This window comes from Chrysochloris asiatica, unplaced genomic scaffold, assembly GCF_000296735.1.
Source record: "Chrysochloris asiatica unplaced genomic scaffold, ChrAsi1.0 scaffold00180, whole genome shotgun sequence".
NCBI lineage: Eukaryota > Metazoa > Chordata > Mammalia > Afrosoricida > Chrysochloridae > Chrysochloris > Chrysochloris asiatica.
The window spans coordinates 813,568-822,323 of NW_006408698.1; the positions used below are offsets into that span (position 1 = coordinate 813,568).

Below are 8,756 nucleotides of genomic sequence, written 5' to 3' on the forward strand. Positions count from 1 at the left end.
TCAAAATATAAGAGATGAAGATTGGTTACCCTAGCTCCAAAAATAATTCTGGCTGTAATTCTTTCAACATAGGTTGGTTTGTTCTTTGGCAGTGCTTGGTACTTTAAATATTTCTCTTCCAACACCATAACTGAAAGGCATCAATTCTTCCTTATTCATTGTCCAACATTCACATGCATATGAAGTTGCTGAAAACAACTTTGCTCTTCAAAACTTTAAAAAGTTCTTATGTAGCAGAATTCCCTAATGCAATACCTTATTTGGTTTCTTAACTGCTGCTTCCATTAGTGTTGATAATTGATCCAAGCAAAATGAAATCTTCGACAGCTTCAAACCTTTTTCCATTTATATAGATGTTGTTTATTAGTCCAGTGGTGAAGATATTTGTTTTCTTCATATTGAGATGCAACCCTTACCTAAGGATGTGGTCTTTCATATTCATCAGCAAGCATTTTAAGTGCTTTTCATTTTCAGCAAGCAAGGTTGTATCATCGGCATATCGCAGGTGGTTAAAGTATCTTCTTCTAATCTTGATACCACGTTTTTCTTCATAAAATCCAGCTACTCAGATTTTTGCTCAGCATACAGATTGAATATATATGGTGAACGAATAGAACCCTGGCACACGATTCATAATTTGAAGGCATTCAGTGTTCCATTGTTTTATTAGTGCAACTTCCTCTTGGTCTATGTACAGGATTCTCATGAGCACACTTAGTGTTCTTGAATAGTCATTCTTCACAATGTTGTCCAGAGCTTGTCAGGATCTACAGAATTGAAAGACTTTATGTAGTCAATAAAGCACACGTAAACATCATTCTTAACAGCAACAACAACAAAACATCATTCTAGTATTAGCTGCTTTCAGCCAAGATCCATCTGACATATGCAATATCCTTTGTTTCATGTCCTCTTCTGAAACTGGATTAATCCTCTGAAAATTCTCTGCCAAAATATGGTTGCAGGCGTTTTTGTATTATCTTTAGCAAAAATTGTATTTACATGTGTTTTCAGTAATATTATCTGATGGATTCTGCATTCCATTTGTTTGCCTCTCTTTGGAATGGTCACAAATATAGATCTTTCTAGTCAGTTGTCCATGTAGTTGTCTTCCAATCTTCTAGGCATAGATGAGTAGTTGCCTCCAGGGCTCCATTAGTTTGTTGAAAGATTTTAATTTGCACTCCATCAGTTCCTGGTGCCGTGTTCTTTGCCAGTGTCTACAATGCATCTTCGACTTCTTTCTTCCAACACCATAACTCAAATGCATCAATTCTTCCACAGTGTTCCTTATTCACTGTCCAACTTTCGCATCCATATGAGGTTATTGAAAATACGATGGCTTGGGTCAGGCGCATCTCATTCCTCAAGCTGGCTTTCTTGGCCTTGATTTTCCTCAGTTGGAACTCCATCTCCTTGTCCTCAAGAACATAGCAATCTGCTTAGCCACACTGGCCTGGTCTTGAAGCAATACATGCAAGAAGCTTGTCTTACTGGAATTGCTCCACCAGAAGACTGCTGATTTTTTGCTTTTTTTTTAAGTTTTTATTGTGAATTATGTGGATTTAAATAGCAGAACATCAGTTTTACATTCATCCCATCAGATTTCATTTCATTGCAATGATTACAGTCCCCTCCATGTATCATCAAACAATCAAAGGGTACACCTGAAAGGCCAGCCCCCTGGCTGTCAGCACACAGCCCCTCTCCCTCCCTGAGTCTAGTGTCCCCAGGTGTTCCATCTGTCCACATCATCAACTCTGCCTTCATTTCTGGCGTCACTGCTTCTTAAGATGGGGTCCTGAACTCCACTCTTCTCCCTTGATGGTCCCAGGGACATCCGCTACTGGACTGCAATATCAACCACTCCCCTCCTTTGGTTATAAAACATCTACCTCCACATTTCCTACCCTCAAAGTCAGTCCAGATAGCAATTATTCACTACGGTACCACAAGAGTCTTATCCCCATCTCCTTTCATCAGCCCCATTCCAACAGTTATGAAACCATTTAGTGTAGATTCTACACTCGCCCTCCCCATCTGGAATTAGGCTCCTTCTTGAAACCTTGTAAGGCAGTCACTTCTGGCCTTTGTAGCCCCCCTCCCTCCATTTTGGGTAGCCAATGTCTACATTGCCCATCCTTGTCAACCCTGTGTACCAAGATGGTGGGAATGATTCTCACTGTAAAGATTTGCTCCCTTTTTTGAGCTACTACATCCATATGTATAGGTAAAGTTCATCAAATTGTAGCAGGTTACTCTTTTTTTCCCCTCTTCTTTCTCCTTTTAGTAGTGTTCTGATCATCCAGCCATTGAATCCAGGTCAAGTGTGTAATATCTGCAAGTATTGATGTTCTTGTGTATCTCTCCTCACTTCATATCAGCTGGATGCTTCACTGTCCACTCAAGTCCTCTGTGGCCACGTCACTGCCTCTCTAGGCCCAGGAGTCCCTGGGTCTTGTCATATTGCAAGACTGCTGATTTTTGCATTCTTCCTTTCATCAAATTTTTTCTGAATTTTCTTTGATCGCTTTTTGATTAATATCTCTTCCTCTTCAGGAGTCAATTTGGCTTGCTTCTTGCAGCCAGAGGCAGTGCATAGTGGGACTCGTATCATTGCTGGTATGGTGTGCTATCAATGAGCACGATGCAGTTCTTCACTAGGGTCTTGGTGATGACAATCTCATTACTGGATGCATTATAGAAAACACCGATGATCTTTGTCTTCTGAGTACAACACTCAGAGCCCCAGAAGAAATTCCCCACATTCAGTCTTAGGAACTGGTACTTCTTGTTGCCTCCTCTAATAGGTATTTTGTGTATGCAGCCAGAGTCAATCTTAGGGTTGGCTGCCAGTTGTCCCAGTTCATACTTCTGTTTCTTGGAGTAGGTCTTTCTCCTGTCCCAGAATTTTGTGATGCTTGTGCCAGTTGTTCTGGGAGATACCCATCACTTGGCTCTGGCTGGGAAAAAAGGTCAAATATGTTGTTGAGATGATCTTTAAACTCTGGCAGGATTTGTTCAAGGCCATATTTTAGCTCTTATGAATTTGTTTTAATTTTCTTCAGCTTCAGCCTGGATTTGCTATTAGCAATCTATGGTCTGTTCCAAAATTTGCCTCTGACCTTCTTTCAGTTGATGATATGGAACTTTCCCACGGTCTCTTACCATAGATGTGGTCAATTTGATTTTTGTGTATTCCATCTGGTAAGGTCTATGTGTATTATATGTTGTTTAAAAAATGGTTCTTGCAATGAAGTAGTCATTAGTTTTGCAAAATTCTGTTATGTGTTCTCCAGCATCATTTCCATCACCAAGGCCATATTTTGTCATTTCTAATCCTTCTTCTTTATTTCCAACCTTTGCATTACAATTGCCAGTAACTATCAATTCACCTAGGTTGCATGTTTCATCAATTTCAGACTGGAGAAGTTGGTAGAATTCTGCAATGTTATCATCATTGGATTTACTAGATAAAATAAATTATTGTTTGATTTTAAAATATCTTCAGGGAATTTCTGGTTTAAGGTTTAAAGCTTATTTCAGAACAACAGTTTAGGGGTTTAATTCACTTCCATGGCTCCAGGAATGTTGGATTCCATTAAAATTTTACATTCTTGAATGAAATTCTAAGGTACTCGGTAGTGCATGGAAGTATACAGTGAAATAAATTTACCACCATATGAAAAAATAGTACTTAAATATAGTTTGGTCTGATTGCAGAGAATTTGTGTAAGTATATTTCTGTGCCTGTGTGTGTGTCAGGTAAACTCATTATTTTGTGTGCTATAGTGTAAATGTATGTGAAAAGACACTCCTTCCATATAAATGACAACTGAAAATCTAAATACTAGACTTGATTAGTTGAACTAAAGGCAATACTAATGGTGATTCAACCTGAAGAATGGAAATCCCTGCTATTATTTTATTGACAAAATGGTCATTGAATTGTCTTTTTTTTAAATGTTTTATTGTAAATTATGTGTTAGTTTAGATGGGAGAACATTAGCAATGCATTCATCCTATCATACATTGTTTCATTGTCATGGTTACAATCCCCTCCATGCATAATCAACCAACCAAAGAATATATCCTGCAAGCCTGCACCCCAGTCATCAGCACACACTACCTCTCCATCTCTGAGTCTGACGTCCCCAGCCGCCCCATCTCTCCACGTCATCATCTTTGCCTCCATCTCTGACATACCTGCTTCTCTGGGTAGTGTCCTGGACACCACTATTTTCCCTTGATGGTTCTGTGACCACAGCTCCTGGACTGCATATTCAATTACTCCCTTACTTTTACTACAAAATGTCCACTTTTACATTTCCAACCCTCACAATAAGTCCTGATAACAGTTATTCACCATTGTACCACAAGAGACCTATCCCCATCTCCATTCATTAGCCCAGCACAGACAGATTGGATACTACTTAGTGGAGATTCTACCTTCCTTAGCACTCTCTGGATCTAGGCTCCCTCTGGAAAGCTTGTAAGCCAGTCAGTTCTTGCCTTTGCAGTCTCCCCACTTTGGGTAGCCAATGTCAAGGTTGTCCATTCATGTCTACTCTGTGTATGGAAGGGTTGGGAATGATCCTCGCTGTAAAGATTTGATCCCTCTTTTGAGCTACTGCATCCTTACGTGTAGATCAAGTTCATCAACTTGTATCAGATTACGCTTTATTTTCCTCTTCTTTTGGCTTCTAGTTGAGCTCTGATCATACAGGCATTGAAGCCAGGTCGAGTGGGTATTATTTGCAAGTGTAGATATTCTAATGAATAGGCCCACTCTAGTCCTCTGTGGCTATGTCACTAACTCTGGCCCAAGAGTTCCTAGGTCTTGCAACACTGCTAGACAACCAGGTCTCCACCAGGGTTCACAAGAATCTATTGAATTTTGTAGGGCTTAGCTTACAGGTTCATTGCTGTTTTCCCCTCATTTCCCTTTATTGGAAATGAACGTTGTCACCAATCAGAGTGCATAACTCCTTAGTCTTAGTCTTGTAAGGGGGTTTACCTGAGGTGGCCCAACCACTTGCCTTGATGTCTCCTGGGCAAGCAACTTGCTTGTTTTTGTACTAATTAGTCAGACTGATGTTTTTGTTTTGTATTTTTCCTGTAGGTCTTTCTTCCAAGAAATATTTTCTGTTCTTCTAGCTGCTCCAGGCTGGTCTGCTTGTCCTTTCAAGTGGAAATTTTCCACCTCCGAAGATTCTGGATGAGGTTCAGGATTCCACCTATGGTCTTATATAATTCAGAGACTCCACAGGAAGCCTCCTTCACTGTGCACTTTGTAGCCCCATTGTATGTATTCCAGTCATGTAGCCCCATTGTATGTATTCCAGTCAGTTATAGGTGGAAGACGTACTTACAAGCTTTCTACAGTGATACTTCTGGCTATTCCTATCTCTCCCTCACAAATGTCTATTTTATAATGGTATGCAAGGGAAACCAAGATTTAAAAAAAAAAACAGCTAAGCATCTTAACTTATTTCCCCCCTTTTGCACATTCAAACCATGTTTCAATCCCTGTATCCCAGAGCCCTGTTTTTCCAAGGTTGTACATACATTATTATTTACCCCTGTCCCACTTAGCCCATGCAAACTTGCCGAATTGTTTTCCCATCTGCCTTGTTCTTCCATCCCCCTCCCCATTGTTGTGCATTGCACCCCTCACTAGCACCTCAACTATCCTGTTTCTATTTCCTACTTTGTGCTTCACCTTCCCCTCCCTCCTCTCAACCCACCCACCACATCTCAGCAACCAGTAATGAATTTCCCCCACCCCAATTAGAATGGGTTCTTTTTCTTTGGTTTTTACAGTAGTGGTCCTATGCAGTATTTCTCCCTTTGAGACTGAAAAATTTAACTCTACAAAATGTCCTCAAGGTAAATGCATGTTTTGTGATAACTTACACCTTCTTTGTTGTTCTTCAAGGTAACATAATTTTCCATTGTGTGTATGTACTACAGTTTGTTTATCCATTCTTCCATTGATGGGCACTTAGGCTGTCTCCTTCTTTTTGCTATTGTAAATAGTGCTGCTATGAACATTGGTGTGCATATATCTACTCATCTTATGGCTAGTATTCCTTGTGGGTGAATACCAAGTAGAGGAGTTGGATCATGAGGTATTTCTATTTCCAACCTTCTGAGAAAACATCATATTACTGTCAGAGAGGTTGGACCATTTTGCAATTCCACAGTTTCTGCACATTCTTGCCAGCATTAATTGTCCTTTACTGGGTTTTTTTTGTTGTTGTTGTTTGTTTGTTTGTTTTTTGTTTTCCTCTAGTTTTTTGGTCTTTGCTTTTATTGCTGGTGTGAGATGATATCTCATTGTTGTTTTGATTTGTATCTCTCTGATGGTCAGTGACCATGAACATTTCTTCATATGTTTGTTGGCTGCCTGGATCTCCTCTTTCGTGAAGTGTCTGTTCATGTCCTGTGCCCATTTTTTAATTTTTTTTTTTTTTGTCTTTTTCTTGTAAAGGTGTTGTAGTTTCCTATATATTTTAGAACTAAGTCCCTTGTCTGATGTGTTATTGCAAAAGATTTTTTTCCCATTCTGTGGGTTCCCTTTTTACTCCTCTGGTGAAGTCTTTTGTTGCACATAAGTATTAATGTTTAGAATGTATAAAGTATCTATTTTGTCCACTTTTGTTTGTGCAGTTTTGAAAATGTTTTGGTAGTCTAAGTATTTCCTGAATTAGTGCCCTCACATTTGTCCCTATTTTTTCATTGAAAGCCTTCATAATTTTGGGATTCACATTTAGGTCTTTGATCCATGCTGATTTAGTTTCTGTTTAAGGTGTGAGGCAGAGGTCTTGTTTCAGTCTTTTACATATCACTTTCCAGTTCTGCCAGCACTATCTGTTGAAGATAGCATTCTCACCCCATACAATATATTTAGGTACTTTGTCAAAAATCAGTTGGCTGTAAGTGGATGGGTCAATTTCTGGATTCTCACTTCTGTTACACTGATCAAAGTATCTTTTATTGTACCAGTACCAAGATGTTTTGACCACTGTAGATATGTAATAAATTTTGAAGTCAGTGATTGAGAGGTTTCCAACATTGTTCTTCTTAAACAGAGCTTTGCTTTTGCTGGATCTCTTTCCTTTCCATATAAAATTTGCAACTGTTTTTCCTTCTCTTTGAAGAATGTTGTTGGAATGTGGATTTGGATTGCATTATATATGTAAATTGTTTTGGGCAGTTTTGACATTTTCACAATGTTTAGTGTTTCTATCCAGTAGCATGCTACATTCTTCAATTTTATAGGTCTTTTTTAGTTTCTTGTAGTACCGTATTGTAGTTTTCTTTGTATAAGTCGTTTGTTTCTCTATTTACATTTATTCCTAGATATTTCATCATTTGGATGGCTATTGTAAATGATATTGCATTTCTAATGTCCTTTTCAGCACTGTTGTTTTTGGTATAGAGGAATCCAACTGATTTTTGTATATTGATCTTATATCCTGCCACTTTCCTGAATCTTTCAATGAGGTCTAGTAGCTTTTTTATTGAGTCTTTGGGATTTTCTATGTATAGGACCATATTGTATGCAAATAGAGACTATTTTACTTCCTTTTTGTCTATTTGGATGCCTTTAATTTTCCTGTTTTGCCGTATAGCTCTTGCTAAGTCTTTTAGCAATATATTGAATAAGAGTGGTGAAAAAGTGCATCCTTGTCTAGTTCCTGTTCCCAGAGGGAAGACTTTCAGTTTCTCTCCATTGAGAGTAATGTAACCTGTTGGATTTGTATATATCCTCTTTTTTTTTTTTAATGTTTTATTGTGAATTATGTGGTAGTTTACATGTGAGAACATTAGTTTTACATTATTCTATCATATATTGTTTCATTGCCATGGTTACAATCCCCTCCATGCATCATGAACTAACCAAAGGGTATACCTACAAGCCTGCTCCCCAAACTCCCCTGGTCGTCAGCACACAGCCTCTCTCCCTCTATGGATCTAAAGTCCCCAGCTGGTCCCTCTCCATGTCATCATCTCTGCCTCCATCTCAGGCATCACTGCTTCTCTGGGTAGGGTCCCACTATCCGTTCTTCTCTGATGATGGTCCTAGGGACCTCCACTCCTAGACTAAAAAGTGAATCACTCCCCTCCTTGCTATAAAATGTCTACCTTTACATTTCCAACCCTCATAATCAGTCTTGTTAACAATTACCCACTATTTTATCACAAGAGACCTATCTGCATTTCATTTCATAAGCCCTGCCTAGACAGATTGGATACTACTCAGTGGAGATTCTACCTTCCTCCACTACCTCTGGATCTAGGTTCCCTCTTGAAACCTTGTAAGCCAGTCACATCTTGCCATTGTAACCCTCCCCCCCCCCATTTTGGGTAGCCAATATCCAAGGTGTCCAATACTGTCTATTCTGTGTGTGGAGGGGTGGGAAATTATTCTTGTTGTAAAGATTTGTTTCCTCTTTTGAGCTACTGCATCCATAGGTGTAGGTCAAGTTCACCAAATTGTATCAGATTACTCTTTTTTTCCTCTTATTTCTTCTTCAGGTTGAGCTCGGACCATTCAGACATTGAAGCCAGGTCAAGTGGGTATTACCTGCAACTGTGGGTGTTCTTGTGCACATCCCCTTTCTTCTTATCAACTGAATGCTTCACTCTCTACTCTTGTCAGTTGTGGCTATGTCACTGACTCTGGGCCCAAGAGTCCCCAGGTTTTGCCACACTGCTGGCCAACCAGATCTCCACCTGTATTCACAGGA

The 8,756-nt window shown here is 39.3% G+C and overlaps 1 pseudogene; it reads right to left on the reverse strand.

Moving 5' to 3' along the window:
* Positions 1 to 926: 926 nt before the first annotated feature.
* On the reverse strand, positions 927 to 2,950 carry LOC102839148 (annotated as a pseudogene).
* Positions 2,951 to 8,756: the final 5,806 nt, after the last annotated feature.